This window comes from Perissodus microlepis, chromosome 9 (assembly GCF_051167445.1).
Source record: "Perissodus microlepis isolate ML-2025 ecotype Zambia chromosome 9, ASM5116744v1, whole genome shotgun sequence".
NCBI lineage: Eukaryota > Metazoa > Chordata > Actinopteri > Cichliformes > Cichlidae > Perissodus > Perissodus microlepis.
In genome coordinates this window covers 483,876-497,225 of record NC_140469.1, presented here as the reverse complement: position 1 = coordinate 497,225, position 13,350 = coordinate 483,876, and the positions used below count along the sequence as shown (strand labels likewise).

The 13,350-nt window shown below is 41.0% G+C and overlaps 1 pseudogene; it reads right to left on the bottom strand.

Moving 5' to 3' along the window:
• Positions 1-5,931: 5,931 nt before the first annotated feature.
• Positions 5,932-7,076, bottom strand: LOC146379843 (uncharacterized; annotated as a pseudogene).
• Positions 7,077-13,350: the final 6,274 nt, after the last annotated feature.

The window sequence follows — 13,350 nt, the reverse complement described above, 5'->3', positions numbered from 1 at the left end:
TGCTGTGTGGATCGCCCTGTGTCTCACTGTGAGTTTAGTTTGTGAGTTTCCAGTTTAGTTTAGTTTGCTTTTGTATGACTTTCTCCTGCCAGCAAATAAAGCTGAGGTCTTTGTGTTTAAACCTCGTGCCTGAATGCCTGCATTTTGGGTCCAACTCCTTCCTGCCGCACAGCGACTCATGACACTGACCATGTTAAGGTGGCCAATCACCAGGGGGAAAACTGAAAAGTAAAGCAACAAATAATAAAATAAAATATTTCTCATCTGATTCTGACAACTAAAAACATGACATTTACTTTAATTGGGTGGCCTATGTGAAATATATTTGAAAGCAACAATAACACTTCTCACTATTGCCAATATTAGCAAAACTAAAAACAGAAGGCCCAGTTATAAAAACAAGTCAGTTCACCAAGTCTTGAAAAATAAAACTAAAAAACAGAATAAAAAAATAAATAAAGCATACAATAAAATATCCATCCAGATCTTTGCAACCAACAACATAAAATGTATCTTAATTCGATGGTCTAATTCTTAAAAAGATTGGCACAGTAATTAAAAAAACAAAAACACAATTCACCATGTCTCTTCCTTCAATTCTCAAACTAATTTGTAGAACACAACAGATTGAGAAAAGAACATATTAACTTTTTTAAGCTTCTTTGTTTTTAGAGGGCATTTATTGTTTGGTTTTTTTCCTTCGTTTTACAATGAACAGAACTCCATATCCACTCTTCTTTCTTCTCAATCAACTCTATACCAACAGTCTCCTGTTTCCCTTTACAAAAACTCTCACAAATTCATGTTGTGGACAAGAGATATTTTATTTTGTATTCTTATGGTGACGATTTATAATCAGAACTATCATTGATCAATCATTCATCATTGTCGAACCAGTTGACAGAATAATCTCTGAATTATATCTATGGTAATCTGAGCAAAATATTAATGTATGCATATTATCATCACTTTAATTAGTCTATTGTTGTTCTCTATTATTCTTTCTATCTGCTTAAGCTGTTGCAAATGGTATCCATATCATTGTATTCACACCTCTCGAAGCTGTGGGTCCAGTAGGGCCTTCTACATTCACCTACACACATATTCAGGCCCACACCAACATGCACATAGAGAGTCATGGAAAGTACGCACGTTCACTCCTGCACGTACTAAGAACAGGGAGGTCGTCTCAGGACAATCTCTCGGTTGGACACACAGTCTCACAAAATTGCACAACATATCACAAAGTTGTTTGTCTCGAAACTAGTATCGGATGTCTATATAAGGAGAACTTTGGAACTGTTATCATTTCCAGTAAGATCTGGCTGTGATGTCATCAGGGTAATATAAGGATGGGGAGCGGTCTGCTCGAGGGAGATTGGAAGATTGTAGGGTGGCTGTTGCAAGTTTCTTCCCACACAGTACTGTGTGTTTTAATAAAATAATTTGTGTTGACCCATTATGGACTTCTAGTCGTATGTCTCTTCCTCAAAAAATCGAACCATGACAGTCTTGGTGCCGAAACCCGGGAATATAAATATAAATAAAGGGGGGAGTTTTAGGAAACATGGACATGTCTGAGAGGGGCCCATTATTTTTGTAACAGTGCACTTAGAGAAAACCTGTCAGGTGATTTTGTTTTGTGTTTTCATGAGCTAATAATCAGCTCTCTTTTTATTCCTCATTTTTGTTCTAAGCAGGCCTGTAACAGTGGATAACAGCGCTGATAAATTCTCGGGAAGAGCAAATATAAGGTGGGCTTTCCAGATTACAACTGGCCAAGGGGAAAGCTACCTGTGGGGATCTGATCAGGTCGTAAGTCCCTGTCGAAAAGGATTGTAGCGATTCAATCCAGTCCAAAACATAAGGAATTAGTTTCCTATCGAAAATAAAAAATGAATGAGCTAATTTTGCTGAGGGTGGAGAATCTGACGCGGGAGGCTCCACTATTAGCAAAATATGCTGTGATTACAGGGCAGTGAATGTGTGTCAAAATAAAGGGGGAATTTAGGGTTTAATAATTTAATTGTTAAATAATTTAGGATCATTCTCTGACTTTTGGGTTTTTTGGTCATTTGGATATGGTAAACAGAAACTGCTATTTTTATGTTAAGGTTAAAGGATTAAAGTGAACTGAATCCGGTTTAGAAGATACAATGCCACTGTTTTAAAGCTGTGTACAAATTTTAGAGGGAAATTGTGGGACACGTTGACAAAGGAAGTAGTGGTTATAATGTAGGCTTACACATACAGATATTACATAGATTTATTTTTAGGATAAAGGGGAGAGCTTATAAGTAGAAATGATTTTTTATACATATTGCATTCTGTGCCTTTAAAGGAGTTGTGGCTCAATTCGTCTCTTGAGGGTCACGAGCTTTTGGCTAGCGCTATGATTGGCCAATCTACTGTGAGGAGGATATGAGTTATTGAGGGATTGCACACGCTTACAGACACAGAGTCCAGAAACACACATGAGAGTATTGATTCCAGGCAAAAGGCCTGAAATTCGTTTAGCTTTTAACTGAACTTAAAGACGACCAAAGAGGAAGGAAAGCATATATTTTGGTTACGGCTGATAAATTAGAATTAGAAGGTATTTTTACATTATAAGGAGCAAAATGAAATAAAAAGAGTTATATCAAAACAGGTTATAACGTAGGAAATGTGAGGTTAAAGGGAAGTTAGTGTTAACACACAGGAGTTGTGTCTAGGCAGCATTTAGCTCTGATCAAAGTTATGCAGGAGTAAGTGCTTATATGCTTAAACTCAATTGATTAGAGGGGAAATGGGGTTTTGTTTCCTTTGCAGAAGATCTCTGGACCATGAGAGAGGGTCAGAGCGAGGACACAATGTATTGCGACCTCTGGTGTTCCAGAGGGCGAGAGAGGGAGTGTGGAGCAGGGAAATTATTTTACTGCTATTGCTAAATAATAATCATCATCACCATTGCATTAATAATATAATTTACAGCACAGATATTGCATTCGGAGATTTATACAGTGTGTGTCTTTCAGAAAGACTAAGTTGCATTCTTTTACTAAGCTCTTAGTAGGGGTTCTTTTAAAGTTTTACTGTTGATTTTTGTTTTATATTTTGAACAGTGCACTGATTTTTGTTTGAGAGTCTTTTCTTTAAGCAGATCTGCACATCGGAAATTACAAGCATTACACGTCGGCGAGAAAATTGTTGCAAGTGAGTTTCTCCACATTAAAATGGGCTCTGGAGAAAGCCACTTATTGGGACAATTAGAAAATAAGGGTCCCTGCCTAAAAAGGATTCAGCGAGGTAATCCGATCTAAAGTTCTTGTTTTTCTTTTTGAAATGACGTCATTTTGCTGAGGGCGGAAATCTAAATGCGGCGATGGTTTCCACTATCAGCAATGAATGAATGAATGAATGAATGACTGGAAATAAAACAAACTGACTGACTGGTAAAAGCTGACAGGACTTGACCACGACTCAAGGTTAACCTCCACCTAGATAGGAAAAAGGGTGGATGAATTTAGGTGTGTTTCTTTTTACAGGAGCAGATAGATGACAGCGACATCTGAGGTTGCATGACGATTTAACTGTTAAATACTACTTTCGGTGTTCGTGAACCTACCAGGGTGGTTGTTCAGGGGTTTGTGTTGTGCTCACAGAGATAACTGTGAGAAAGTGTGTACACACCTGCGCAGCGCTAACATTTGCATTTTCTTCTTTTGAAACAGGGTGATTCTTTTTACAGGAAATGTTTTACAGGACCTCTGGAATGTGGATGGCTGACGCCTAACCCGAGATGGTCAAATGTGGTTTGCTAATGTTTGTTTTGGCATGTGGAGGATTCAGTAGAAAACAGACAAGTGACATGAGAAAACAAATAAGGGATGCAGTTTCTATGGAACAGTTTAATATGGGGTTCGTAGGGATAAAGCAAGTGGAGTGACATTGCTTAAGGGAAGTCACTGATTAAATTGGGGATAAAATAAATTGCGGCAATAATAGTGATGTAATGATTTGGGAAATCCTGAACGTGATACTTGCCTGTTGTGCTGAATACTTTATCACTCTCGTGCTCTATAGTTGGTTATAAATAAGATGTCTGATTTAGCAGATTTGTTTTCCAGGATACAGGTTCCAGGTGGAGCTGGGAGTCAAATGAGCTTAACCTGTAACTGCTGACTGATGTTTTTACACAAGCTTACAGGTTGGCAGGAGATTGTTTTAGAGAAAAAGTGTAACGTTCGTGTACAGGCCTCAGTAGGGAGTCAACATGTGGGAGGAGGCCAGGAAGGCCCAAGAGGAGGTGGCCCTGGAAGAGAGCTTACTCGAGATAAGCTCCACCCTAAGTAACACAGGGGGGAACATAGAGGCAGAATAATCCTCTCCCCCTGTGCCGCGGTTCTCCCCAGCAGTCTACCTGGGGACACGAAGAAAGAAGAGGAGCGTGACATGCCAAGCATTAATTCATTCCAGGCTCCTAATAGGCTAGGGCTCTAGTCTAAAGTATTTGATAGTTTAAAGGAATCGTAATAGTTTTGTACGGTTTTTACTTTTATACTCATAACGTTATACTCTTATCACGAAGTGAAAGTAAAAGAGCCTGGGAACAGTGATCATGAAATTGTGGGAAAATTGGAAAATAATGGGGATGTTGGGGTTAATAAGTGTTATAATGTGTTTGTTTGTTTATTGGCAGACAGGTGAATTGCCCAGACGCAGAGGTCTATCCGCTCCAGAGTCCAAACCGATCGAGTCGTCGAGAAAAAATTCAAGCGCGAGGTTGGCTCAGGTGGGAACAATTAGGTCCGACGTCTTTAATGGGAGTCCAAAATCGAATGGCTCTGGACATGTTGTTGGCTGAGAAAGGTGGAGTATGTGCAATGTTTGGTGACATGTGCTGCACCTTTATTCCCAACAATACTGCTCCGGACGGAACGGTCACTCGGGCGCTTGAGAATCTGAAAACGTTATTTAGAACCATGCATGAGCAATCAGGCGTGAACACGGGGCTGGGAGACTGGATCACGTCTGTTTTTGGGCAATGGAAGGGTGTGTTTATGTCTGCCATGTTTTCTCTTATAGTTTTTCCAGGTATATTGATGATCGGATGTTGTCTCATTCCTCTGGTAAGGCGAGTGTTGGTAAAACTGGTAAGCAGGGCCCTAGACTCTGGTTCAGCTGGTTCAGCTGGTCCGGGGTATATGATGCCGTTGCGAGAAGCCGCCTGGACGGAGGAGTGAGACAAATTCTGGTAAAGGTTGGCCAATGGCCAAAGAGGAGGAGTGTGGACAAGAGATATTTTATTTTGTATTCTTATGGTGACGATTTATAATCAGAACTATCATTGATCAATCATTCATCATTGTCGAACCAGTTGACAGAATAATCTCTGAATTATATCTATGGTAATCTGAGCAAAATATTAATGTATGCATATTATCATCACTTTAATTAGTCTATTGTTGTTCTCTATTATTCTTTCTATCTGCTTAAGCTGTTGCAAATGGTATCCATATCATTGTATTCACACCTCTCGAAGCTGTGGGTCCAGTAGGGCCTTCTACATTCACCTACACACATATTCAGGCCCACACCAACATGCACATAGAGAGTCATGGAAAGTACGCACGTTCACTCCTGCACGTACTAAGAACAGGGAGGTCGTCTCAGGACAATCTCTCGGTTGGACACACAGTCTCACAAAATTGCACAACATATCACAAAGTTGTTTGTCTCGAAACTAGTATCGGATGTCTATATAAGGAGAACTTTGGAACTGTTATCATTTCCAGTAAGATCTGGCTGTGATGTCATCAGGGTAATATAAGGATGGGGAGCGGTCTGCTCGAGGGAGATTGGAAGATTGTAGGGTGGCTGTTGCAAGTTTCTTCCCACACAGTACTGTGTGTTTTAATAAAATAATTTGTGTTGACCCATTATGGACTTCTAGTCGTATGTCTCTTCCTCAAAAAATCGAACCATGACAATGTCCAAGTTATTTGTTATGGACTTCTCATGGGCCAAGATCACCAAATTCCTCTTTCTAATATGCAACATGATGCGACGATAGGGGGTTAGGATCTGTGACAAAGTGGAGAAGGAACTCTCACACAATGCTGAAGATACACCATTTACCAGGGCTGTTACTCAGGAAAGGCTTCCTTGTACTCCTGCAGGGCTTTACACACAGTGGACAGGTTTGTTTCCTTTGAACATTTTTGAGCAGCATCTGTTTTGCCACAAGAACTTCATATTTCAGACTTACAACATCTGCTACAGTGCCATCAGCCATCACAGCCAGAGGGTGCAGCAGGGTGAGATCTAGAAATGTGCTAGATTTTGTTGCAAGACTAGATTTGTCTCTCATCAGGTCAGTATTCTTGTGTGAAAATCTAGTTTCCATTTCTGAAATGGCCCTGTCAAGGATGTTGAGCAGGGATCTTTTGAGAGACTGATGGGGAGAAATGGTAGGGGCACCAGAGCCTGTATGGCCCAAAGTTGAGAGCATAACACTTTGAGCTAGGTGTTTGCTATATTGTTGTCCTTCTCTTTGTTGGATGTGACTAATCCTCAGCAGGAGATCAAGTGCTACACTAACAACCTCAGAAGCACTGCAAAGATCAGCTGACTGAGACTGTAGAATAGCATTTGCTGGTTTTAAGACACCAAGCACTCGCACTAGGAACTTTCCATTCTCAGAGAAGTGATGCCTCTGAATTTGTCATAGCAGGCCTGATGCCTCAGTGCACAGGTCAACTGCAGCATCATCATCTTCTGTTATCTCAGACAGGATACTAAGGATTTCTTCTTGATTATCCACAATGCACATTCTCACCTCATAGTGGCTTGCCCATCTGATCTCAAGCAGCCTTTTTAGACAAGGTGCATCATGTTTATTGAGGACATAGTGGTGGTGAAAAAAAGTTCTAGGGTGAACTAGATAAACAAAAATATCTATTCACACACGGCTTACTCTGCATGGCATGCACAACCACTAAGTGCAGTTGGTGGATGTAGCAGTGGATGTATGGGACATATCTATCATGCCTCTTTTGGAGCAGAGCTTGCACATCACCTCTAACCCCACTCATCACAGAAGCACTGGCTAAGTATACTGTCAGCATTGTAGCCAGCATCAGGTGTAATCTCAGTTCTTTGATCTTTGGGCTGAAGGAAGGACAACACTCGGTGTATAAATGCTCAGTCAACAATCATTTTATTCCATACAATTCTCTGTATTCCATACAAACACTTTTGAGCATAAACCATCCGGATGGGAGATGAGCGTGGGAGGGGGTCAGCCTGATCTCGACATGTCTGAGCGTTTCTCACATTCCTATAGCTTCAGCTCCCCTCCAAAGTCATAAAACCTAAACATCCACATTCTCTCTCTCTCTCAGTGAGCCTAAGTTATGACCTTGGCTTCCTGTGCAGTCTGTTCTGTTCTTTTCTAATCAGACAAATAAGACCATGATTCTCTGAAAACAGTATTTCTTATAACTCAGCAGTATACTGCATCATAAAACAATATCATTCATTCACAATAAATCAGCAGTCTAATGTAATACAAATCAGTCTAATAAATCTAATAGTTATCACCTTTTCAGGAGAATAATCCAAACTAAAACTACATAATAATTTCACAATCTTTAATTAGGGGTATAACGTGGCATAAGATAATATAATAATCTCACACAGTATCTCAGAGGTGATGTACTCATCCTCAAGTTGTTGCAAATCAAGCAACCCAGTAATATGCTCCTCTGGCATCGAATTTCTGACAAACCGTATTATCACAGACAAATTTTCCACATTGCACCTATCCCTGGTCCCATCACATTTGAGGCAACACCCTGCAAAATCGGCACTTTCATATTTTTTCCTGACCTCTCCAAGCACCATGTCAGCCGGTGTTTGGATCATTTCATTTTGGATATCCATACATGTGCATTTTGCATTTTTTTGGGATACTCTTAGCAATGCTTGCCAGCTTCTCATCCTTCTGTAATGTATATTCCCTCAGTTTTAGAAACATACCTGATGCGGTGTCATCATTTTACCTGCTGCATCATGTCTCAAGGTTTCTGCAGTCCCGCGGGGCCCCAGCTCATTTACACAGAGAAACCTTATAGCACTACTATTACTCTTGACATAGTAATGTTTTTTTTCAAGTTGTGTTTTACCAACCAACATTGAATCCACAGTCGCTCCTGTGGCCTCTCTGCTTTTATGCTCAGTCCAGATGGTTGAAGCATGCACATGGTTGTGGTTGGACACATGCCTCTGTAGCCCCTTGTCTCGATCAAGTGCTGTTTTCCAGTTGTTAAATCCAGTTAAGGTAAAAAATACATCCCTCTCATTAACAGTGGTGCCATATTTCTGACAGGGGAAACAGAAGCATGTGTTCCGCACAACAGAGTACTCTAGCCATGATCGTGTGCGGTGCCAGACAGGATTGAATGATCTTAATGTTGTACAACCAAATACACGTTTGGGGTAACTACTCAATATTGGCTAGGATGGTGTATTGCCATTTGAAACATCACTTCATTCCCCCTTTTTAAGTCCACCCTCAAAACCCCCCTGTTCAAGACAGCCTACTTGTGGCAGGGGCGTGGTCTTTGGCCTGCTGCAGAGGAGGGTTGACACAGGTGGGCTCACAGGGCGGCGCAGAGGCGGGAAAGAACTGTTTTGCTGAGAGAGACCTTTCTTATGTCTTGCAGTGAGAAGGAGCAAGACACACACAACGGGAGTGATGGAGTGGCTGCATCCGGGGCAGGAAACAGAAACCGCAGGGGAAAAAAATCACAGTTGTAAATAAAGCACTATTGAACTCACAAACGCAACGAAGTGTCCGTGTGTGGGTCGTGTGTCACAAGTGGTGCCGAAACCCAGGAATAAGCGGCAATGTCGGGGCCCTCGCCTGATCATCCCGCCGCCCAGCTGCCCGTCCAGCCTTTACAGATACGGGGGAAGATGATGCAGGATCTGGCAGCTATGTCTGCTCGCCAGGCTGTGGCGGCGGCCCAGGACCAGCAGCTGGCGTTACCTTGCCAACAAGCGGCACAGCTGGTCCGCTTGGGGGGCGGGCAGGTGTGTCCACAGGTGGAGAAGATGGCAGCCATTGCATCCTGCCCCAACATATTGCTGCTGCACAATGAATGAACTCTTTTGACCACTTTTATTTATTGAACTCTTAACTGTAAATGAATGACCTTGGTACCCGAACATATGATTTTTAAACCTTTTATCGACTATATATATTTAACCACTTTTATAACCATGAACTGTTTTTTTTTTTTTTTTTTTTCACTTTCCTTTAAACCTGAATAATTTCAGACAGGGCTACACCTTGACCAAGAAAAGGCATTTGATCGGGTGGAGCACCTATATCTTTGGAATACTTTGAAGGCTTTTGGTTTTTCCTCTGGTTTCATTGCCATCTATTGTGACATTGAAAGTGTTTTGAAGGTCAATAGTGGTTTAAATTCTCCTTTTAATGTAAAGAGAGGTACTCGACAGGGTTGCGCAATGTCAGGTATGCTGTACTCCTTAAGTATTGAACCTTTGTTATGTCAAATTTGAAAAAAGTTACATGGGATAAAACTAAATGAAATCTCTTTACCTTTATACAGATGATATTATTGTAGCAATAGCAGGAGAGTCAGATATCCTTACTTTAAGAAAAAATAATTCATGTTTTGGTGAAATTTCATCTTCTAAATGTCTGTGAAGGTTCTCAGTCTTCCAGGTCATCGTAGTCAAAGGAGCTTGCAAAGAAAAGCGTCTGGACTTCTTTAAGTTGCTTGAAGACGTTTCACCTCTCATCCGAGAAGCTTCTTCAGTTCTTAGGTCAAATGGTGGGGAGTCCCAGATATAAACGTAGTGGGAGTTTCCCCCCACAGAGGGACAAAAGGACACCCTGATGATCCTCTAATCGCCTGAGTCAAACTGGGTGTGGGTCCCAATCAGCCAGGGTTTCGGGTGTGTTCATTGTGAAACCTGGCCCCACCTTATCATGCGAATTCCTGAGGTCAGATGGCCCAAGATGTGAGTGGGTGTTAAGGCGTCTGGGGAGGGAACTCAAAACTGGATTATAGATGGCAGAGAGTTGGTGTCGTAAACCCCCGCCTCTGTTCAAAGATGGTCGCTCACAGTGGACATAGATGGCTTCTTTCACTCCTCTTTCAAACCATCTGGGGTTCGGTAAACCTTTGTTTTTGAACACTCAAGGAATGGTGTAAAATATTTGTCACCTTTCTACGTTAGTGTGTGTGGTGGAGGTGTGGTCTTGGGCATGCTGCAGAGGAGGGGGGATGCAGTGACCTCACAGGGTAGCACGGAGGCGGGGAGGAACAGGTGCACGGAACTGGCTTGATGAGGAGAGACTCTTCTTATGTCTTACAGTAAGAAGGAGCTGGGAGAGACAACTGGAGTGACGGAGTGGCTGCGTCCGGGGCAGGAACCAGAAGCTGTGGAGAAATCACACTTGTAAATAAAACCACTGTTAAACTGACAACGCCAAAGTGTGTCTGTGGGTCGAGTGTCACAATGTGTTAAAAGCTTGGAGATTGATGGAAACAGAGAGACTTGGAAAATCTACATCCTTGCATTGGCTATTAATGGAACCTATTCTCAACGGGTCTCGTTTAGGTTCATCCTGGGATGATGTGGCAATGATATCGGAGCTACTGATGAAAAAGGGAGTTAGCACTGTAAGGCATTTGCTTGAACTTGTTGGAGCCAAAATGGAAGATGTTGTCTCCTTGGCACGAAGACTGGAGGTTCGCTCTCTCTGAATTGTTGGCTTGATGTTGACAAAATTCAAGCAAGTGCTATCAGAAGATGATAAAAGACTTGAATGGATGGGCTATTGGGCTGAATACCTGATAAAACAGACTGTTTCTTTAGATTGTGCATTAGGCCGCAGTTTAAGGACTTTGAAAGCCCGGGTCCTTTTTTGGGGATGGAGAAATATCAATGGACACCACTGGATTCGGTGAATGGGAAGGTATTGTATAAAAGATCCGTTAGGGCTCTGAACAAAGCAGAGTTAAAAGGTAAAATGCCTTGGAGAGATCATTTTAAACTTGGTTTTGATGTGAAACCTGTATGGGGATTGCTATACAAGCCACCATTGACTAAGAACACAGGCAATTTACAGTGCCGGATTTTACATGGTATCATTGCAGTTAATGCTTTCGTGTCCATCATTAAGACTGAGGTTTTGGATAAATGTCCTTTTTGTTCAATGAGAGAAACTATTTTTCATTGTTTTGTACATTGTTTCAGATTAATGGATTTATTTTCAGTATTTAGTGGTATTTGGGATTCATTTGGAGAATGTTTTCCAAAACAGTGTTTTATTTTTGGTTTTTCATATGACGAAAGAAAGAAGAAAAAGGGATGATTGATTTTTATTTTATTTTTTTATGTCAATGATGAAATCTTCAACTCTCCCTTTTGGTGAGTTCCCATCTGGAAAAAACAGGTCCTTTCTCATTTCCAAAATCTGAGCTGCAGTTGGAGATTTTTCCACTGTTGCATGTATTGTTCCTCCACCATTTCTGGTTCTCACTTGATGGTATTCATTACTGCTTAAATGAAACCATCCAATTTAAATTTTTCTGCAGGTCTTCTCTGCTGTATTTCTCCATCTTGCCATCCCTTCAACGCACATGATGGACCTCACAGCGCTCCTTTGGTTTTTGATCTTACTTTCCGTGCTGCAGTTTTATCTCTTAGGTTCTGCAGAACAGTCTCTTTATCCGCGCTGTACTTAGTTTGTTGATAGAAGGACAGGACAGCTGCTGTCACCATATGTAGCTTCGTATTTTGCCACTTGTCCATCGGTCATAACGGATAGCACTGCCTTATCCACTTGCAGACATAAAACATTAGACAAATGCCATTAATCAAATCAAGTATTAGAAATTCTGTTTCTATTTCTAACTGTATTAGAAATAGTTCTTGAGTACTGTTCATGATCACTGTCAAAAGTTACTTTCTGTCTTATTAATTTACTGTTGTAGTAGTAGTAGTAGTAGTAGCAGATATTTATATATCACGTTACTAAAAAACTATTTCATGAAGTAAGATTCGTGCCATGGCACCCATGTTACCATGGTAACGGCACAGCCAGATAACAATATGACATTTCAAAACATATGTGCACTTAATGAGTTATGTTTAATGAACCTGAACATAATTACAAGAGTTAACACTAAAGGCTTGCATATACCACTTCTGTTTCTCAACAAGTTACTCGCCTTCTCAACCCCAGTGTTTTATGCTATCTTGTTCTTTCACTTACTGAATTTTATTCCTACTTTGTCTTGTTGCATGTGCATGTTTTCCTCTTGTGGGTCCTCTCTTGACCGCAGGAAACGCTCTAAATACTCCTCCATGTCTACTCTGTGGACCCTTCTGATTCATGAATGGACAGAAACAGAACTGCTATCAAAAAGTAGCGGGATCTTTTGCAAGATCTCACAAAAGTAACTTGGGATATTGCAAAAGTTCATCTTTTTTTTTATGTCACTTGCAGGGCTCCGTACAATACACAGTTAAGATGACTGACATTAGATTGGTAAACAAACTAGGTTACACCCCAACGTATTGCTCCTGCACAATAAATGAACATTAAATCATGAGATTTATTGAACTTCTAACTCTAAATAAAGTACCCTATCAACTATATATTTTAACCACTTTTATCACCATGAACTGCTTGTTTTCCTTTCAACTCGAATCTGAATAATTTTAGACAGGGCTACACAGTGAATGAGCAAAAGAGAAATCTAAATCAAATCAATATTTGGTGTGACCACCCTTTGCCTTCAGAACAGCATCAATTTTTCAAGGTACACTGTCACACAGTTTTTGAAGGAACATGGCTGGTAGGTTGTTCCAAACATCATTTCTGACAAGGATGTGGGCAGATGACGAGTAGTTCGCTGCCATGTTACCCTCGCCTCCTGCAGCCTCATCTCCCCTTGCGTCCACTTCCAGGAAGAAGCAGCGTCCTGTTGGAGGCAAATTGAATTGCAGCAGCGAGCATTAGCATGAACAAAGCGGATTATTTACTTAGTCGAACATTTTCTTCTATATCTTTGAAGGGAAAATTTAAAAGACTGGGACCATATCATCCAAACGATGTTCAAATAACGGGACAAATGACAGAATTAATTTTGTGTTACGTGGTTTCAATGAAAGGACTAGCTAACGGCAAGTGTAAGTAGGAATTCACTTTACTGCTTCCCAAGCCTGCTTTTTGGAGGAGACACAGCTTGGACTCAGCAAGGAATTGTGGATTTGAAGCATTTATCTGATAAAATTAGGAAACACGAATGCAGCACAAGTCAC